The sequence below is a fragment of the Somniosus microcephalus genome, chromosome 1, assembly GCF_052327205.1.
Source record: "Somniosus microcephalus isolate GS21.2 chromosome 1, FLI_Smic_1.0, whole genome shotgun sequence".
Taxonomy (NCBI): domain Eukaryota; kingdom Metazoa; phylum Chordata; class Chondrichthyes; order Squaliformes; family Somniosidae; genus Somniosus; species Somniosus microcephalus.
In genome coordinates this window covers 369710749-369731809 of record NC_140987.1, presented here as the reverse complement: position 1 = coordinate 369731809, position 21061 = coordinate 369710749, and positions in this window count along the sequence as shown.

Below are 21061 nucleotides of genomic sequence, written 5' to 3'. Positions count from 1 at the left end.
TATATGCAAAGGATCTAATGCCTGTTTGTGGCCCTCTTTGCAAAATTGGGCTGCCCTCACCACTAACCCTGAAAATGAATTCCACAGTCTCACAACTCTCTCTGCAAAGAAGTTTCTCTTGTTCTCATCTTCTATTTAATCTATGGCCCCTCAGTCAAGACCCCTTCTAGCTCATGTTACTTTTCCAGCCAGTTTCCTCAGATGCCGACTCACCTCAGTGGCAGGATACAGGGTCGGGCCACTCACACACTTGAAGAGGCAAGGCAGCTTTCTGAAGAATCTTCTCAGCTTTTCAAAGCCCTCAGATGAAGCTACCTCACATACTGCAGTTAAGCACTGCTGGCATCCATAGCCCTCAGGTATCACCTTAGCGCAGCTCCAGTATAAGTTGAAGAACATTACAGAGAAGCACCAGAAGTAGGGATGGTTGTAATAAGAAGCACATGCTGTAAATATGTATTTGCACCATCAAACTACTTTGTGATATGGGGCTGGATTTTGTCAATGGGGAACTTTTGGAGGCAGGACTCCTACTTGTCGGGTTTTAGTCCCGCCTCCATCGTCTTGTGGCCAACCGACGCTATTTTCCCTTGATTGACCTTGTAAAGCCCGCCCAGCGGGCTTAGCAGGCCAATTAAGGGAAAGCCAGTTATAGGTGACGTCAGCGATTGATGTTTCATCTGTCAAGAGCTTTTGACAGATGAAATGTCAGTGTTTAATGGCTCTGTGAAGCTGTCAAACACTGACAATCTGTCCTCTAACTTGAGTCCTTCTACTCAGAAGCCTGCAGGAAGAAGTAAAGGTAAGTAAAACTTATTAAAACACTTTACACACACCTCACGCACTTACCTCAGCACACATGCACCCATCACTCACCTGCACACCGGACGTTTCGGCCCCTCCGACCCCCGCAGACCAACGACCCGCCTCGCTGACCTTGACGAAGTTAGGAACCTTTGGGAAGCACACACTTCAGGGCTCAAAATGGGGATTCTCAAAAAAACTGCCTGTTAACTACCTGTTAACAAGCAGTTAATTGGCATTAATCCCCTTCCCGCCTCGAGGAGACAGGACCCGGCGCAGGTCGGGTACCTGCCTCCTGGGAAGATGGCACGGAGGTGGGTTGGGGCGGGATGGATACCTGCCCCCAGATTCTGCCATTTTCCCAGCAGTCCCGCCTCCAAACCCTCCGCCCCACGGCTGGCAAAATTGCCCCCATGATGTCCAGTCTTCTGAATTAGTCTTTGTTTCTTGTGTTTGTGAGGATGTTTGAAGGTCTGTTTGGAGCAGGGGTCAGAGTTCCTTCAATGCCTCTTTATAAATATTGCCTCCTTAATCAGACCTCTTCTGAAATATCAAGGGTGTAGCATGATCTGTAGACTGATACCCACTATACAGCCAACCGCTGTACATGGTCTTCTTTGACCTCACAATGGCCTTTGACACTGTCAACCATGAGGGATTACGGAGTGCCCCCTCAAATTCGCCTGCCCTCAAAAGTTTGTCACCATTCTCCGTCTGCTTCACGACGACATGCAAGTCGTGATCCTGACCAGCGGTTCCACTACAGATCCAATTCATGTATGGACCAGGGTCAAGCAGGGCTGTGTCATCGCACCAACGTTCTTCTCGATCTTCCTTGGGGCAATGTTCCATCTCACCCTCAGTAAGCTCCCCATTGGAGTGGAGCTAATTTACAGAACAAACGGGAAACTGTTCAACCTCCGTCGCCTCCAGTCCAGATCCAAGGTCGTCCCTTCCTCTGTCGTTGAATTACAGTAAGCAGACGATGATTGCGTCTGCGCACACTCGGAGGTTGAACTCCAAACCATCGTTAACACCTTCACCGAAGCATACCAGAGCATGGGCCTTACACTAAACATCCGTAAGACAAAGGTCCTCTACCAACCTGCCCCCGCCACACAGTACTGCCCCCCGATTATCAAAATCCATGACAAGGCCTTGGACAATGTGGACCACTTTCTATACCTCGGGAGCCTACTGTCAACAAGGGCAGACGTCAATGACGATGTCCAACACCGCCTTCAGTGTGCCAGTGCAGCCTTCGGTTGCCTGAGGAAGAGAGTGTTTGAAGACCAGGCCCTCAAACTCGGCACCAAGCTCATGGTCTACAGAGCAGTAGTGATACCCGCCCTCCTGTATGCCTCAGAGACATGAACCATTTACAGCAGGCACCTCAAAGCACTGGAGAGGTAAAACCAACGCTGCCTCCGCAAGACCCTGCAAATCCATTGGCAGGATACGCACACCAACATCAGTGTTCTTGCTCAGGCCATCATCCCCAGCATCGAAGCTTTGACCGCGCTCGATCAGATCCGATGGATGGGTCACATTGTCCGCATGCCCGATACGAGACTCCCAAAACAAGCGCTCTACTCGGAGCTCCGACATGGCAAGAGAACCCCAGGTGGGCAGGGGAAATGCTTCAAGGACACCCTCAAAGCCTCCTTGAAAAAGTGCAACAGCCCCACCGACACCTGGGAATCCTTGTCCCAAGACGGTACAAAGTGGAGGAGAAGCATCCGGGAATGTGCCGAATACTTCGAGTCTCTTCGCTGGGAGCAAGCGGAAGCCAAGCACAAACACCAGAAGGAGCGCACGTCAACCCAAGCACCCCACCCACCCGCCCCTTCAACCACAGTCTGCCCCACCTGTGACAGAGACTGTAGGTCCCGCAATGGACTCATCAGTCACCTGAGAACTCATTTTTAATATGGAAGCAAGTCATCTTTGGTTCTGAGGTACTGCCTAAGAAGAAGAGAATGATATCTCAAGGTTGGTCTTCTTTTCCTTTGGTGTAGCCTTATAGTGTATCTCTGTCTCATGCTCATGCTCTGCCTCTATTATAAAGGATATAGATGAAAATGTCAATTATGAACTCTGCGTTAAGATCTCCAACACAAAATGGTGACAAGCATAAGGTTTCCCTCCCTGAAACTGCTGAAAGGCAGCTTGCAGCAACCTTTCTTAGTTGAGAAAAGATTTTTGTAACCAGTTCAGTCAAAGCTGATGTTTCAGACACAGTTAGTGGACATTCAAAACGAATTCCTGGTTTGGAAAGTCATGCAGGTTGTTGAGTCTGTATGTCCCAGTTAATGTTAGGATCAATCACTGGACACAGACAACAAGAATAACTTTTAACAGGTCTTTACTATTCGGAGGTCAGGGCTGAACTGCCCAGCATTTCCTTACACAACACTTATATACCGGTGTGGTCACCACCGGTATTACAGTATACAGCAGCCAAGAGAAAGTAGCACATCTCTTAAAGTAGTTCTCTTAAGGTGGAACAGGTTACATACACCACAATCCTCCCTTTTTAGCTTAACAGTTATATCCCCATTTAACATAACATAATAACATATATACAACTTCATGCAAAACAGTTCAAAGATTCAGTCTCTGAGGAGGCCTCCTGATTCGAGTTGGATAATGCCTTTCAGGGGTCTCTGATTCTCGTTGTTGGGGTGACTCATCTAGTTGGTCTCTTATGGATTGGACATCATCATTAGGTACATTCACTTCTGAGGTAGATGCTTCAGGTTCACTAACTTCTTCCACGGTTGTCTCTGCCGTAACCATGGGTTCGACCCTTGTTCTCGATTCTACCAGTTGGTCAGCATGACGCCGTATTACATTTTCACCAATATCTACCGTGTACATCAGGGGTCCTTGTCTGGCCCGAATTGTTCCAGATTGCCATTTCTCGTTTTTATAGTCCCGGGCTAACACTGGTTGTCCTATTTCGAAACTCCGAGTGGTCTTGTTATTTATATGCTGGAACTGTTTGTTTTCAACTTCCCTCCGCACATTTGGTTTTAACAAGTCCAACCTGGACTGCAACCTCCTGTTATAGAACATCATGGCAGGACTTTGGTTTGTCACTGCATGAGTGGCGTTTCGATATGCCAGTAGGAATTTGTCCACCTTGTGTTGTAGTGGAATCTGATCTTCGCTCATGGCCTTTATTGCTTTTTTAAACGTTTGTACAAATCTCTCGGCCAACCCGTTTGTAGCCGGATGATATGGGGCAGAGGTATAATGTTTCACCCCATTCTTCTTCATGAATCTCTGGAATTCTTCTGACACGAACTGCGGTCCGTTGTCTGAACATATTTGTTCTGGCAATCCATTTCTCGCAAATATCGTTCTTAACACCGCGATCGTCTTTTCCGAGGTAGTGGTAGTCATCTTAATCACTTCTGGCCATTTAGAATGTGCGTCCACCGCAATTAAAAACATGGAGTCCATGAAAGGACCAGCAAAATCAATATGTACACGTTGCCATGGGGTTGAAGGCCAATTCCCATGGATGCAGCGGTGCAATCGGAGGTGCATTTTGCACTTTTTGGCACCCTGAGCAGCTTTTCGTCAGCTCCTCTATCTGTTGGTCGATACCCGGCCACCACACATAAGCCCTAGCAAGGCTTTTCATCTTGACTCCCCCCAGATGACCTTCATGCAGTTCCTTTAGAACTCTCTCTCTTAACTTAGGAGGAATAATCACCCTTGTTCCATACATCAATGTTCCTTGACAGACGGACAGCTGTTCTCGTCTTGCTGAGAATGCCGGTAACAGTGGATCACCATGTGCTTGCCATCCCTTCACTGCCACTTCGTAGACCCTGGACAGTGTCGGGTCGTTCCTGGTTACTCTTTCAATACTTGCATTGGTGACTGGTAAACATTCGATGATGTTCGAGTGAAGTAACTCAACAGGGTCAACCGTCGGTGCCTCCTCCTCTGTAGGTAGTGGCAGGCGCGACAGCCCATCAGCATTACCATGCTGCTTTGTACCTTTGAATTCTATCTGATATTGATGTGCCCCTAGGAAAAGGGACCATCTCTGGAGTCTCTGTGCTGTCAGCACCGAAACACCCTTCTTAGGGTTAAAAATGGATACCAACGGCTGGTGGTCTGTCAGAAGCATAAACTTTTGGCCCTGCAGGTAATGATTAAACTTCTTTACTCCCCACACAAGGCTGAGAGCCTCCCTATCTATCTGAGCAGAGTTGCGCTCAACGGAGGTCAATGATCTGGATGCGAACACAACTGGCCTCTCCTGGCCATTTGGCAACTTGTGTGAGAGTACTGCCCCAATACCATATGGAGAAGCATCACAAGCCAAACGAATAGGCAGCGTTGGGTTGAAGTGAGCCAACACTTCCTCTGAGGTGATCAATGCCTTGCTTTCGCGAAAGGCCCTCTTACAGTCCTCGCTCCACTTCCATGGTACTCCCTTCTGCAAATGAGCGTTCAGCGGGTGCAGCACCGTGGATAAATTTGGCAGAAACTTATGGTAATAGTTAATCAACCCTAGAAACGACCTCAATTGGGATACATTATCCGGAGCGGGAGCCTTCACAACAGCTTTGATCTTGTCAGGAGACTTATGAAGCCCCTCCTGGTCAATGACATGACCACAGTACGAGGTCCGCTTCTGAAAGAATTCACATTTCTGGCGATTAACTCGAAGACCATATTCTTTCAATCTGGTGAGCACCAGTTCCAAGTTTGCAAGGTGTTCCTCGTCATCATCTCCTGTAATCAGAATATCGTCCAGGTAACATTATGTACCTGGAATTCCCTGTAATACCTGCTCCATGGCCCTCTGCCAAATTGCTGGAGCCGATGCCACTCCAAAAACCAGTCTATTATACCGGTACAAGCCTCTATGTGTGTTGATCGTGAGATACTGGCGTGACTCTTCCTCAACTTCCATCTGTAAGTACGCCTGCGCCAGGTCTATCTTGGTGAAGTGTTTCCCACCAGACAACGAAGCGAAGATATCCTCAATCCGTGGAAGCGGATACTGCACCGTGTGAATCTTGAAATCTCCACAGATGCGAACCTTTCCTGGTTCCCCCGGCTTGTTGCTCGATGAACGCTTCATGACTGGGACAATGGGCGTGGCCCACTCACTCCAGTCTACCTTAGACAGTACTCCTGAACGTTCTAGCCCTTCCAGCTCAGCTTCCACAGCAGGTCGTATTGCATAAGGTCTGGCTTTGAAAAATTTCAGGTTTGCATGTTCTTCAACCTTGATGTTTGCCGTAATTCCTCTCAGTGTTCCCAGTCCCTGTTGGAACACCTCTTTAGCATCGTCCAATATTCTGGACAATCGTTTAGGTTTGACATCTTTTGTACCGGAATCTACCGTTCGTGCTTTTAAGGAATGCCAGTCCATATTTATTTTCCTAATCCACTCCCGTCCCAGTAGTGGTGGACCTCCCTCAGGTAGCACATATAAGTCCATTCCTCGGCTTTCTTTGCCCTTGTGGACCACCTTTACCTCTATCTTCCCGATGGGGTATACTCTTTGCCCCGTGTATGTTTTCAATACAATCTCCGTATCCCGTAGGGGAATATGTGGGAATAACCTTTTGTAATCTTTCTTATTCATGACCGTCAATGCCGATCCAGTGTCCAATTCCATCTTCACTTGGACTCCTGCTATCTGAAATGTGACCCAAATTGTTTGGAGGTCTGCTTCCTTACCAACATTGTGTACTCTTAGACTACCCAGTTCATTACTGCTGGAGTCTGAATCTGACTTCTGTTCGTTCGAACTGTTCTCTGTCACCTTGTGTACCTTTTTGTACTTTTCCTGCGGTGACTTTTTGTTGCTGGTCTTCTTTCCTGACCGGCATACTTTAGCTATGTGACCAAGCCTGCCACATTTTCTGCATTCCTGATTTTTGAACCAGCACTGGTTCTGATCGTGCGTTTTCTTTCCACAACGATAAAATTTTACTGTACTCAAGACCATTTGATTGGTGCAGAGTTCCGGTGACCGTAGCTGCATTTCCGCAGTGCCTCTCGCTGCGGCTTCTTGCGATGCTGCAATAGTGACAGCTTTATCAAGCGTAAGATCATTCTCTTCAAGCAGTCGCTTTTGTGTTCCTTCTTTTAACAATCCACACACAAATTTATCTCTCAGCGCATCTGCTAGCCCTGTTCCAAACTGACAGTACTTCGATAGCTTACGTAGTTCAATTAAAAATTCAGCGTTGCTTTCGTCTTTCAACTGCGTTCTTCTGTAAAATTTAAATCGCTCCGCTATCATCAGCGTCGTGGGGTTTAAATGATTTTTCAGGACAGTAACAATATTCGCGAAGGTCTGATCCGCCGGTTTATTTGGTGATAGAAGGTGCTTCAATAGCCCGTATGTCTTCGCCCCCATTGAGCTTAATAAGGTTAATGCTTTCTCATCATCTGGTACCTTATTTGCTTTACAATAAACTTCCATGCGTTCTACATATGTGGTCCAATCTTCGATATCACTATCAAAGGTATTAATGCTCCCATGTTTCGGCATCCTTGCAAGTTTTTAAATTTTTCTTTTTCTCAAAATGGCGGCTTCCCGCGCTTGTCTTCTTCCCCCGCCTACTAAAATGGCGGCTTCCCACGCTTGGCGGTCTTTCCCGTGCTCGTCTTCTTCCCCCGCCGACTACAATGGCGGATTCCCACGTTTGCCTTCTTCCCCCGCTAGCTGCAATGGCGATTGCCTTGCTGCTGCCGTTCTCGCCTCCCCAGCGGTTCTCACTCCCCGACGCTGCTTTGCCTTGCAGCCCCGCTTGCAGCCCGGTCCTTTACACCGGCTGCGTTTGAGTTCTCCGCGGCTCTCGAGCCTTAAGCTGCCCCAGTCGCTGCGCCTCTCGGCCTCGATTGCAGCCCGGTCCTTTCTACCGGCCGTGGTCGAGCTCTCCGCCCTTATTCCTCCATTTTCCCTCCCCTACTCCACAGTCAACGCGGCCGACTTTCTGCTCGTGTCGCTGATCGGCTTACCCACCACCGTGGTAGAAGGAATGATCACTGCCTGTCGCTGATGGAGGGCTTCGTGGTCAGAATTCTTTTTCTTTTTAACCCGGGTTCTTGATGCCTCCTGTGCGATGGTGCTCAGCAGGATGATGAGGGCGGATGCCTCTTCTCGACGCCCGTTTTGAGGACGAAGCTGCCTTGGATGTAAATTTGCCGCAGGGTAAGATCGGACTCGTCGCCACTGTTGAGTCTGTATGTCCCAGTTAATGTTAGGATCAATCACTGGACACAGACAACAAGAATAACTTTTAACAGGTCTTTACTATTCGGAGGTCAGGGCTGAACTGCCCAGCAAATCCTTACACAACACTTATATACCGGTGTGGTCACCACCGGTGTTACAGTATACAGCAGCCAAGAGAAAGTAGTACATCTCTTAAGGTAGTTCTCTTAAGGTGGAACAGGTTACATACACCACACAGGTAACTTGTCCCTCTTCTGTATGGTAAATTTAAGTCAGTTAGAATTCTAGTGTAAGTGGTGGAATTTTTGGGACAGCAGCTTTGACCATCAATACCCAGTCATTTGGGGAGTGGGTGCTTTTCCTGCCAGAAGCCAAATCTACCAAAATTTTGTGTATATTTTAAAATGGTGTAACTGTGATGTATCTGATTTACGCCCCAGATTTAGCTCTTCTGTGCCACTTTTGCACCCCCCAAAAAAATGAAATTTCAGGCCCCATGTTTTTTGAACTATTCAGTTTAATTAGCCAGCTTGCAAACCTATTATAAGATAGTTTTAATTAAAAGCCATAATTTGAGGTATCCTGCTATAAAATTCTTCGGTAAGTTTAGCTTCCAGATTGATCCTCTTGACAGAAGAAAAATTAGATTCCTTTTAAGTTAAAGTAGCCAGCGACCCCTACCTGAAGTAGCGCGGGTAAGAAGGAGACTGTATCATCTCTTATATTTAGTGTGCTGGCTTTGCTAACCAAGAGACAAATCTTCCCCTGGGATATTCTGCTTCTCTAAGTTGATGAGCGAAATGTCAAGCAAAAAAAAAAGATAAAGATCCTACCTCAGGCTTAGCCTGGAAGTGGCTGTAGTCATAAAAGCACAAGATGTTATTTCTTTCTCATCAACCTCAGATTTTTGCTCTAACCTGGCCCTTTAGGCCAGCATGACTTAGATGTTACCTAATAACCTCCGTGTTTAAACTTTTGAAATATTTTTATGGTTTATTAACTATGTAATAATTTTAAAATGCCGATAAGAAGGTTAACACAAATGTTTTGTGTATGCAGAAACCACTTTCTCTCAGTCAAATTATTTTCTTGATTCCAGAAAAGTTTTTGATAGTCTGACAATGTACTTTGTTCAATCTGGCCTTAAGCTGACTAAATGCCTGAAGTGGTATTTGTGTCCTTAAGTAATGCTATTACCTAGGTGATCCTTTTATTTTATTTAGAAAATATTCTCCCACATCTATCTTCTCCTTTAAGAGGAAATAAAGTAGAATCACGTTAAGAGTATAAAGTAATAAAGGCAAGTGACTTTTGAATTATTGGAAAGATCTTTCACAAGCATTAACTAACATTAGATATATTATACTAAATATAATGACAGAATACATAGAAAGTTATTGTTACCATACTATCGGTGTTTGATTCATCATCACTGTATGGTATGCAAGCTGAAAACATGTCCAAAACCGAAACGTCAGGCTATAGTTAGTTTCCATGGACATGCTAGCAGCACAAGAGTTTTATTTTCTCTCTCTTTTCTCTTTTAAAAAGCAAAAATTGACTTTACAAGGAAGTATTAGGAGCAATGTGAAATCTGATCACGTGATTCAGATCAACCATGTAAAAAAAAGTGTTACCAGGCTGCCCCCTGTATAAGGTGTCCTTCTACATGACAGACAAATCCATCTGGAACTCACCTTTGAGTTACTTATTCTATGGGTGGCCGGCTTGTGTTTGATAGTTCTTTTTTTATTGATTCTTGGGATATGGGTGTCGCAAGCAAGGCCATCATTTATTGCCCATCCGTAGTTGCCCTTGAGAAGGTGGTGGTGATCCACCTTCTTGAACCGTTGCAGTCTGTGTGGTGAAGGAGCTTCCACAGTTGCTGTTAGGTAGAGGGTTCTGCGATTGTGACCCAGTGACGATGAAGAAATGGCGATATATGTCCAAGTCAGGATGTTGTGTGACTTGAAGGAAAACTTGGAAGTGATGGTGTGATGGTGTTCCCATTAAGATGTCTTTACATAGTGGAGTGTGGTCAATGTTATTTCATACCAGTGAATTATCACATTTCATTGCCTGACACATATAACACAGATTTTCCAAGCAGTAAATACACTCAGCATGCCAATAAAATAGAAAAGGAATGTGCTAGATGTGCAGTGCATGAATGTCTTTCTATGGAAATGGCAAAAAGTGAAAAATTTAACTTTTAGTAGTATAGAACTCTAATTAAAAAAAAGTTGATATCTTGATAAAAACAAGATCCATTGCTTTTGACAGCATCTCACTTTCCTTGCTGCATGCATTGCCTTTAATCACATCTTTTGCTGAATAAAAATAAATCCCTTCTGCCAAATCCAAAAGACCCCCGCAGCTCATAAATGAGTCGGGTTTATCAGTTTTGCTTCTGTGCTCTTTGATTTTTGACGTAATGAGCAAATCAGAAGTCAGATGTATTTATGAAGGAATACAAGCAGAAACATCTACAGCTGCAATATAAATCCCCTCAAAAGCAGATGTGATACAAATTATGTTAAATATGCTTGCTTAAAATCCAATTAGTCCTGTGTATATTTTTCAAAAAAACAGTGGCCCTGCAGCAAAATCTTCTACATTTTCATTTGTTACTGCAAATTAAAGTTCTTCACTGGTTGTCAAAGCCCAACTTTATGCACAGTTTCAGTTACAACTATATGCACAGTTTTCTCCCAATAAGAGGATCACACATGTCAAGGTGAGGTAAAGCATCAATACAGTGCGCGGTTAACATTTAACAGGATTCACATTCAGAACTGCTAAAGTAAGACTCCTACTCATCCTACTCATGTTTCTTTTACAGCCTTCTTAGCCTGCACCACCTGTAGCCCCTGCACTCACAAGGCTTCCCTCTCCACTTCCCAGCACTGTCCTCTGACCACAGTAGCACACTTATCTGAACCTCCTTCTGCTGCTACTGGCATTCTCTGCACCTGTTACTGTCCTCACAATTACTCCCCTCACTTCCCCACTCTTGTGGTGTCCTTCAAATACCGTCCATACTATTCCACCCTGACAGGCACATCTTCGCAACCCTTCAGCAGGCTAAGCACTAATACACTCCCTTTCATCTTGAAGGACAGTCCAGCCCACAATAAGAGGGGGAACATGCACTCAGGAGGAGGCCAGCACTATTGCAAATGCTGCCCCTAATAGAAGAGGCCATCATTGATGTAGTGGGCAAAGGCCAGGTCAAGGGCGTCATAGTTGAAGGACACCATCCGTAGGGTGTTTGGTCACCTTACTGTCCTTTTCTCTTCTCATTGAACTGTCCCTCTCACATACTCTGCATAATAAAGTGGTGCTGCTTTAAACTGCCACTCATCTCTTTCCCCCAACCCTAGTCACTTTTCTCTTTTGTGCATCTGAAGTCACAAGCCCAGTTGGAGCAGGGGAAGCGGTGGATGGTCCTCTTGAAGATTCACCATCACTCAACCTTACCATTGCAAGCACTAGCTCAAAAAGTGGCACCGCGTGTAGTTTAGAGGGTCAATTAGAGGGGTTTACACCGGGAGATTCACAGAGCACAATTGTGCAGGAGCAAAGGCAGGGGGATAGGACAGCCCAGGAAACAACTCACTGGAGGACAGGTTCACATCCTAGTCCTGCTGCGGAGGGCACAGAAGAATACCTTCATGGCCCAGTCTATGGAAGAATAATGATGGCTGTGCACCACCGAATGCTCGATTCATTGGACTGCCTGCCAGGAAGTTGGCGCAGGGACTGAGCAGCACTCCCAATGTTGCCAGAGGTAGTTTGTGCAGAAGCTTCTGGGCAGAGATTGTTCTGCAGTTCCAAAAAAATTACTAGCAACAATTTTTGTAGTCAGCTACAGCAGGCTACACAGCCAGAAATAGGCAAGAAAGCCCACTAGCAGTCTGAACCATTCAACCAGGTTCTTACCTAAATGCAGCTGAGGATCCCTTTAAATAATGCTGGAATAGCCTCAATCCTGACTGTTTCTGCCCAGGATTTGTGGCAAGTTCAACAGTGAGGAAGTTGAATTTTGGCATTCATTAGGCCCACCCCCCGCTGGTTTCAGGCAGGGTCCCTGGACAACTAAAACACACTTGACTCAACAGAGCATCAGGCACACTTCCAGTGCACAACAGGCATGCAAGATCGCCACACAAAATTCGGAGCAGTAATGCCTAATTTATGGGTGCAAAATAGGCAGCCAGGGGCTGAATTTCTGCTCCATGATGTCTAGTTTTTGGATGGTTTTAAATTGCAGCTAGGTTCCCTGGAACTGACTCCGCTGCTCTCCCTACATGGCAAACTTTTAGTAATTCACTGCTCAATGGTTTCTGATAGCCTTTACAACCAGGAAAAAAAAATTGTTAAAAATCTAATCCCCTCCATCAACTTTCAGACAGATGTGCTTCTCGTACTTTCTCTACGTGCCAACTCTAAATTAGAATAGTAACTCCAAGTGATCCAATTCTGTGGATGAACAGTTGGATGGCCAGTGCTTTTGAAGGTAATACAGTGCCATGTTTTGTGAACCATTTGGAGTGCTGGTAATTTAAAAGAATGCACTTCTGTTATGATGTGTCTGATTTCTCCATTGTTCCAGTCTCCAGTTTCTGATGGTTTTGATTTCCCTGATGGTCTAGGGTCTATTTTTCAGTAGCTTTTGAATCCTGTGGAAGTCTAAAGTGTCAGATGGTCCACTGTGTCTGTAATGTCTGATTGCCCTGCTTGTGTACCAGCATTTATCATAATAGTTCTATTTGGATAAACCTTTTTTTCTTCCTGGGCTTGGAATGTGAGCTGAGGTTTTCAGAATGTTGACCCCCATTTGTGGATCAGTGTTCCAGTGGCCCCAAGGAGCACTTTTCAGTTCTGCTTGTCTGCTCACCTCACTGCTGGCTCACATTGAATGAAAATAAGGTAAGCAATTTCAAATACGATAAAAATAAAATAATTTTTAAAGTGTAACTTCATAGTTTCTGTCAAATTATCCCAGCATCCATTTTCAATTGAGATCAGCTGCACCTTTGACTGCCTTCAAAATTAAGATTTATTAGTACTTGCACTTTAGAGCATCAACATACAATTTGCAGGCTATGACTTCAATTAAAATAGTTAACATCACAAAACCCATTGCTCACACCTCACACATACAGTACACTGCAATAAAAACTTGTCCAAAGATACATCGGTTATGCTATTTTAAGCACCATATGTAACACATTTTATTCTGAAATAGCACAGGACAGGATAGGCGCACCAACATCAGTGTTCTCGCTCAGGCCAACATCCCCAGCATCGATCAGCTCCAATGGATGGGCCACATCGTCCGCATGCCCGATAAGAGACTCCCAAAACAAGCGCTCTACTCAGAGCTCCGACATGGCAAGAGAGCCCCAGGTGGGCAGAGGAAACGCTTCAAGGACAACCTCAAAGCCTCCTTGAAAAAGTGCAACATCCCCACCGACACCTGGGAATCCCTGGCCCAAGACCACACAAAATGGAGGAGAAGCATCCAGGAAGGCGCCGAATACCTCGAGCCTCTTCGCTGGGAGCAAGCGGAAGCCAAGCGCAAACAGCGGAAGGAGTGCACGTCAACCCAAGCACCCCACCCACCCGCCCCTTCAACCACTGTCTGCCCCGCCTGCGACAGAGACTGTAGGTCCCGCATTGGACTCATCAGTCACATGAGAACTAATTTTTAGTGTGGAAGCAGGTCATCCTCGGTTCTGAGGTACTGCCTAAGAGAGAGAGAGAGCACAGGACATTTCCATTGTACCAAAATGCCATGTTCTAATGCTAGTACTGCATTAAAGCACACCAATACCATCAGACTTATTAATAACCTAGCTCTAAGTGGAAAGAAACCCTTGCATCATAAAAAAGGCAGTATTGTAGGAACGGAGGTTCCTATCAAAAAGACTGAGTTTGACTCAGGCCATTAAAATAATGAACTTTAATGAAACCAAACGAGTTTAAACTGGAAACTGCTAAAACACTTCAATAACAGGTCTACTCTCCTTGAAGGCTCCACGAGGACTGATCCTCTGGTCAGAAGACTGACGTCATGACATCATCACGTTCTTCCCGTCATTGGGGTATCACGTGACTAACGGCATGACGTCATCACGTTGAAACCATGCTGTAAAGGTAACTAGACATTGTACAGTCAAACAGTGTAATTAAAGGTACAGGCACAGACAGTAACTACATTGCTGTTAAAGGAATTATGTACAACTGCTCTGAGTCCTTTGGTGGCTCCGCCACATGCGCCCCCGCCCCCCAGAATTGTCATTAACAGAAAAGGTGAGGCGAGGAGGAGGCCTGATGAGCCTGTCTGATCAACTTCGATACCCTGGTAGAGGAAGTTGACGACCGGTGGTCGAGTTGGCAGTCGGTTGCGGCTGAGCAGGCGCGGCGAGCGCGGTTGAGTTGGCAGGCGGCTTTGGTTGATCTGGTGCGGCGGCAACGGGCGGTCGGCCACGTTTGGGTGGTTGAGCGACTACGACAGGGTGGTCCAGGTCCAGGTGAGCCGGCTTCAAGCGGTCCACCGAGATGTGATCCGGCTTCCCTCCGACGTCGACCGAAAAGGATTTGTCTCCTGGTTCGATGACGCGGAAAGGACCAGTGTAAGGGAGCTTGAGCGGATCGCGGTGAGCGTCGTGGCGGATGAAGACATACTCTGCATTCTTCAGTCCCGGTGGTACGTAGGAGGTCTGCAAACTGTGATTGGACGTAGGTATCGGAGCAAAGCATCTGGCCGCTTCTTGGTGGCGAACGAGTTGCCAGGAGGCGGACCATGGCTCTGTGGGAGAAGGGAGGAAATCTCCTGGTACACGGAACAGCTGGCCATAGACGAGTTCAGCCGAAGACGATTGTAGGTCCTCTTTGGCGCCGTACGAAGACATGGGAGTCTGTCCACCCATCCTGCGCCTTGAAGACTGGCCCGAAGAGAGGCTTTAAGCAACCTGTGGAATCACTCGCAAAGGCCGTTTGCCTGTGGATGATAGGCGGTGGTGCGATGAAGTTTGGTACTGAGCCCCTGAGCCACAGCGTACCAAAGATCCGAGGAAAATTGTGGCCCGTGGTCAGAAGAGATGTCCGCCGGTACCCCGAAACGGGCAACCCAACAGGAGATGAAAGCTCTCGCGACGTCTGCCAATGTGCTGGAAACCAAAGGAATTGCCTCTGGCCGCCTAGTGGTGCGGTCCACTATGGTGAGGAGATGAGTATAACCCTGAGAAGGCGGAAGCGGCCCCACGAGGTCCACATGCACGTGGTCGAAACGACGCTTTGGAACAGTGAACGCAGCCACTGGAGTCTTGACATGACGCTGGACTTTGGCCTTCTGACATACGACGCAGGTATTAGCCCAGTCACGGACATCGATGTGCATACCTTTCCAGACGAACTTGGCCGACATTAGCCGTTGCGAAGCCTTCATCCCTGGATCTGACAACACGTGTATGGTGTCAAAAAACTTCCGGCGCCATGCGACTGGCACGATAGGTCGAGGAACTCCCATAGAAACGCCGCAAAGGAGCGTGGCATCTGCGGCCTGGAAGATGACGTCGGTCGCTTGGAAGCTAGAGGGAACGGTTCTATATGATTGGACCTCTGAGTCGGAAGCCTGATCTGCCGCCATGAGGGCGTAGTCGATTCCCAGGTGCATCGCGTGGACCGTAGCATGGGAGAGGCAATCTGCCACCAGGTTGTCCTTACCAGACACATGTTGAATGTCTGTGGTAAATTCGGAAATGAACGTCAAGTGACGTTGTTGATGAGTGGACCATGGTTCGGCGGTCTTGGCCATGGCGAACGTAAGGGGTTTGTGGTCGCAAAAGCCGTGAAGGGGTGCCCCTCCCATAAAAACCGGAAATGGTGAATGGCGAGGAAAAGGGCCAGTAGCTCCCTATCGAAGGTGCTGTACTTTTTTTCATTCTTTCGTAATTGACGGCTAAAAAACGCCAGCGGTTGCAACATGCCGTTGACCCACTGTTCTTGCACTGCACTGATGGCGTAGTCTGACGCGTCGGTGGTAAGGGCGATAGTAGTACCTGGAATTGGGTGCACCAGCATGGTTGCGTTGGCCAAAGCATTCTTGGTGTCGCCGAATGCCTGGACCATTTCAGCTGTCCAGCTGATTGGATCTTTACTGGACTTGCCCTTGAGGGTCCGAACAAAGGTTGCATGAGTTGAGCCGCCTTGGGGACGAAACGGTGGTAGAAGTTAACCATCCCCAGGAACTCCTGCAAGGCCTTGACTGTCGACGGCCGCGGGAAAGAAGTAACTGCCTCAACCTTCGTCACCAAAGGGACAGCGCCATCCAATGTTATGCGATGTCCCAGGAAGTCGATTTGTTGTAGGCCGAACTGGCACTTGGCCGGGTTGATGATTAAACCGTGTTGGCTGAGGCGCGTAAAGAGGGAACGCAAATGGGAGATGTGCTCCTCCTTGCTGGCACTGGCGATGAGTATGTCGTCAAGGTAGACGAAAATGAAACGCAGGTCTCGGAGAACGGAGTCCATTAAACGCCGGAATGCCTGTGCTGCGTTCTTTAAGCCAAATGGCATCCGCAGGAACTCAAAGAGGCCAAAAGGGGTGATGACTGCGGTTTTCGGGACGTCTTGTGGGTGCACTGGAACCTGGTGATATCCACGGATGAGGTCGACTTTAGAGAAGATAGAATTTCCCACCAAGTGGGCCGAGAAGTCCTGGATATGCGGCATCGGGTACCGATCTGGAGTGGTGGCTTCGTTGAGGCATCGGTAGTCACCGCATGGCCGCCAGCCGCCGCCTGGTTTCGGCACGATGTGGAGAGGCGAGGACCAGGGACTCTTCGATCGCCTAATGATCCCGAGCCGCTCCATTGTGGTGAACTGCGCCTTCACCGCTGCAAGCTTGCCGGGTTCGAGCCTTCTAGCCCGTGCATAAACCAAGGAGCCAGTAGTGGTGATGTGATGTTCAACACCATGTTTCGTCGCCGAAGAGGAGAAGGTGGGCCTTGTCAGCTCTGGAAACTCCCCAAGGAGCCGCGTGAAGTCATCTGGAGGAGGGAAAGCACAGGCAATGGAGCGCGCCACGGAGGTACCATGGAAGCACGGAATCGAGTGGAAGGTGGCCGCATTGATCAGCCGGCGGTGCCGGACATCAACTAATAGGCTGTTGGCACACAGAAAATCTGCCCCTAGGATAGCCTGTGAGACTGCGGCCGTGACGAATTCCCAAAAGAAGCGCTGACCGCCGAAACAGATTTTGACCCGCCGCATTCGGGACGTTCGAATAGCTGCGCCATTAGATGCTACGAGGGAAAAACCGAGGTTCCCAGTCTGCATGTTGAGCTTCGACGCAGGTAGAATGCTACACTGCGCCCCGGTGTCACAAAGAAAACGGCAGCCCGAGAGGGAATCGGTGATATGGAAGAGTTTCCCCATAGAACCAACGGCCATCGCCACCATGGAACGCCCATTAGACTTGGTCATCTGTCGCCAGGGACGCCGCCTGCGCCTTCTTGGGTTTTTTTGGGCGAAAAACTGCAGGGGGAATAGCAGCATCGTGCTTTCGCGCCAAAACGGGTGTGGTAGGAGCACCAGCCCGCTGTAGGAGAAGCCGGGACCGCATCTGTGGGGGGTGGGCACCTCGTGGCCACGCAGCACTGCTGGGTAACCGTGAAAATCTTATCGGCTTCGGCCGCAAGCTTGGCGCAGTCTGTAATGTCGGATCTGGCTAGGGCAGCCTGAACCTGTTCAGGCAGTTGATAGAGGAAAAGCTCCCGGAAGAGGAAACATTCCGGTTCAGCACCCAAGAGCGTGAGCATTTGGCTCATGAGCTCAGGCAGTTTGGAGTCCCTGAGGCCGGGCAGCGTGATGAGCCGGCGAGCACGCTCTGACTTTGATAGCCCGAAAACCTGAAGCAACCGCGCCTTAATTGCATCATACTTGCTGTCAGTAGGAGGACTACCAATGAGGCTGATGATCCATATCAAGGGCGGAGACCACATAATAATAACGGGTCTGATCCGCGATGATGTTCCGAATGGTGAACTGGGCTTCAGCCTGGATGAACCACGCGTCTGGTTGTTGCTCCCAGAACTGTGGCAGTTTCAGCGTGACGGCATTCGTGTCCATGTCGAATCTTCCACGAAAATCGTTCGTAGAAGTCGGGGTCACCAATGTAGGAACGGAGGTTCCTATCAAAAAGACTGAGTTTGACTCAGGCAATTAAAATAATGAACTTTAATGAAACCAAACGAGTTTAAACTGGAAACTGCTAAAACACATCAATAACAGGTCTACTCTCCTTGAAGGCTCCACGAGGACTGATCCTCTGGTCAGAAGACTGACGTCATGATGTCATCACCTTCTTCCCGCCATTGGGGCATCACGTGACTAACGGCATGATGTCATCACGTTGAAACCGTGCTGTAAAGGTAACTAGACATTGTACAGTCAAACAGTGTAATTAAAGGTACAGGCACAGACAGTAACTACATTGCTGTTAAAGGAATTATGTACAACCGCTCTGAGTCCTTTGGTGGCTCCGCCACAGTATCACTAAAAGTCTATAATAAATGCAGTTGTTTTAAATTAAGCTGAGTTCCTGTCTTTTTTTGATGAGAAGTTTATGCTAATTGAGGTGAGGGTGTTGGAGAATTTTCCATCTTCGCACCCAGTGTAAGCATGAGGCACTCTCACTTGAAGTACAGCATTGTGAGAATCAGAGTAAAGGTCCCCGTACTCTGTTCCAATGGTGTGCCTCAGCTCAGTCCCAACCTCAGACGGACACTCAAATCCATCAATGAAACGTTTTTTCATTCCTCACAGGTGTCCTAAGCAATCAGATTGAGATTGCCAATTTAGCGCCTAATTATGGACAGTTTTCAAAACTAGGAACTGGCCAAGCTCATTTCATATGGGAAACTTTACAATCACCAGACTCATATCTCCTCAGTCGGGGCTGGATTTGAACATGGAGTAGCAAATAAAAATAGAAACATAGAAGATAGGAGCAGGAGTAGGCCATTCGGCCCCTCGAGCCTACTCCGCCATTAAATGAGATCATGGCTGATTATCCGAACTCAGTACCCTGTCCCTGCTTTCTCCCCATATCCCTTGATCCCTTTAGCCTTAAGAAATATATCTAACTCCTTCTTGAATATATTTAATGAAATATAAGAGTTATGTCTCTGTTTAATATGCAATCTGAATTGGCTACAACACTTCCTTATAAAAATCAGTCAACAGAAAACATTTATCTACAAATCATGGATTATACCTATGTACAAAACACATTATTATACATATTAAATAAACATAGTTATGAAAAGCTCACCCTTCAGCAGAGAGAAATTGCTTTTATAAAAGTGCCCTTGTAGTTTATGAAGAAAAGATACTTCATGCTTCTAAATCACTTCAGGATTTTCTGGCGTAATGAGGTTTCCATGGATAATACTGTCCATGACTGCTGTATCGTTATGTAGAGAATTAATTAGCATCACGATCTACAGAAGTCACAGTTTAAACACTTTTCATTCCAAAGGTAAAGGATCTAACTCAATGCACCAACCATAAGAATATAAGAATTAGGAGCAGGAGTAGGCCACTTGGCCCCTTGAGCCTGCTCTACCATTCAATATGATCATGGTTGATCTTTGACCTTAACTCCACTTTCCCGCCTGATCTCCATATCCCTTGATTCCCCTAGAGTCCAAAAAATCTATCTATCACAGCCTTGAATATCCTCAATGATTTAGCATCCACAGCCCTTTGGGGTAGCGAATTCCAAAGATTCACAACCCTCTGAGTGAAGAAATTCCTCCTCATCTTCAAGAAGGAGTTAGATATATTTCTTAAGGCTAAAGGGATCAAGGGATATGGAGAGAAGGCAGGAACAGGGTACTGAATTTGGATGATCAGCCATGATCTCATTGAATGGCGGAGCAGGCTCAAGGGGCCAAGTGGCCTACTCCTGCTCCTATCTTCTATGTTTCTATGTTTCATCTCAGTCTTAAATAGCCGATCCCTTACTCTGAGACAATGCCTGCCCCCTAGTTCTAGACTCTCCAGCAAGAGGAAACAGCCTCTCAGCATTTACCGCTCCTTTCTAACGGATGTGTTTAAAAAAAAATTACAGACCAGCCAATGTAAAGTCCATGTAATGCCTATTACTGAATAAAATAGCAGGGATAGCTGTTAATATGTGGCAAGCATCATCATTATATTGTTCCATATGGTCCCCAATGGCAAACCATTAACTGGAATTAAATCTCCAGATCCAGCCCACTAAAACAACAACAACAAAAATGTGTATTTATATTGCGCCTTTAACGTAGTAAAATGTCTCAAGACACTTCACAGGAGCGTTATCGAACAAAATTTGACACCAAGCCACAAAAGAAGATATTAAGACAGGTGACTAAAAGCTTGGTCAAAGAGGTAGGTTTTAACGAGTGTCTTAAAGGAGGAAAGAGAGGTAGAGAGGCGGCGAGGTATTTAGGGAGGGAATTCCAAAGCTTAAAGACAAACTGTATAGACATCTTCCTTTGATGTTGCTAAATGATGTTGGTACCATTTCTTTTTCCTTCAAATATAGCTGGTAAATAAATAAATGCATATTGCTTAAGTAACTGACGTAAGAAAACTACTAGGCACTTGGTCTAAGCATTAAACAAAGCTTTAATCAACTGTTTTGCAACATGGAGGTCTAGTTGTGTCCTTCACTAGTTCCTGTTAAGAATGTTCTGCGCAAGCTGGGCCCGTGTCCGAGTATTTTTACTCTCCCTGGACAGCGCCACCCGTAGGCCGCGCAATGTTATTTCATAAGTCTTTCTTTCATGAATGACTGATTTATGTCAGCAACATTGTTTGCACCCAGTTGAAAATTAAGCCTTTCATTTCTTCATAAACCTTCAGCTAGAAATTATTGTTGCCAGTATCAGCAGATGTGTGGCGGTTCCACCGGGTGTCCCTTACACATATAATGTATATAATTCACTTTAACCTAACTGTACGTGTATTACTTACG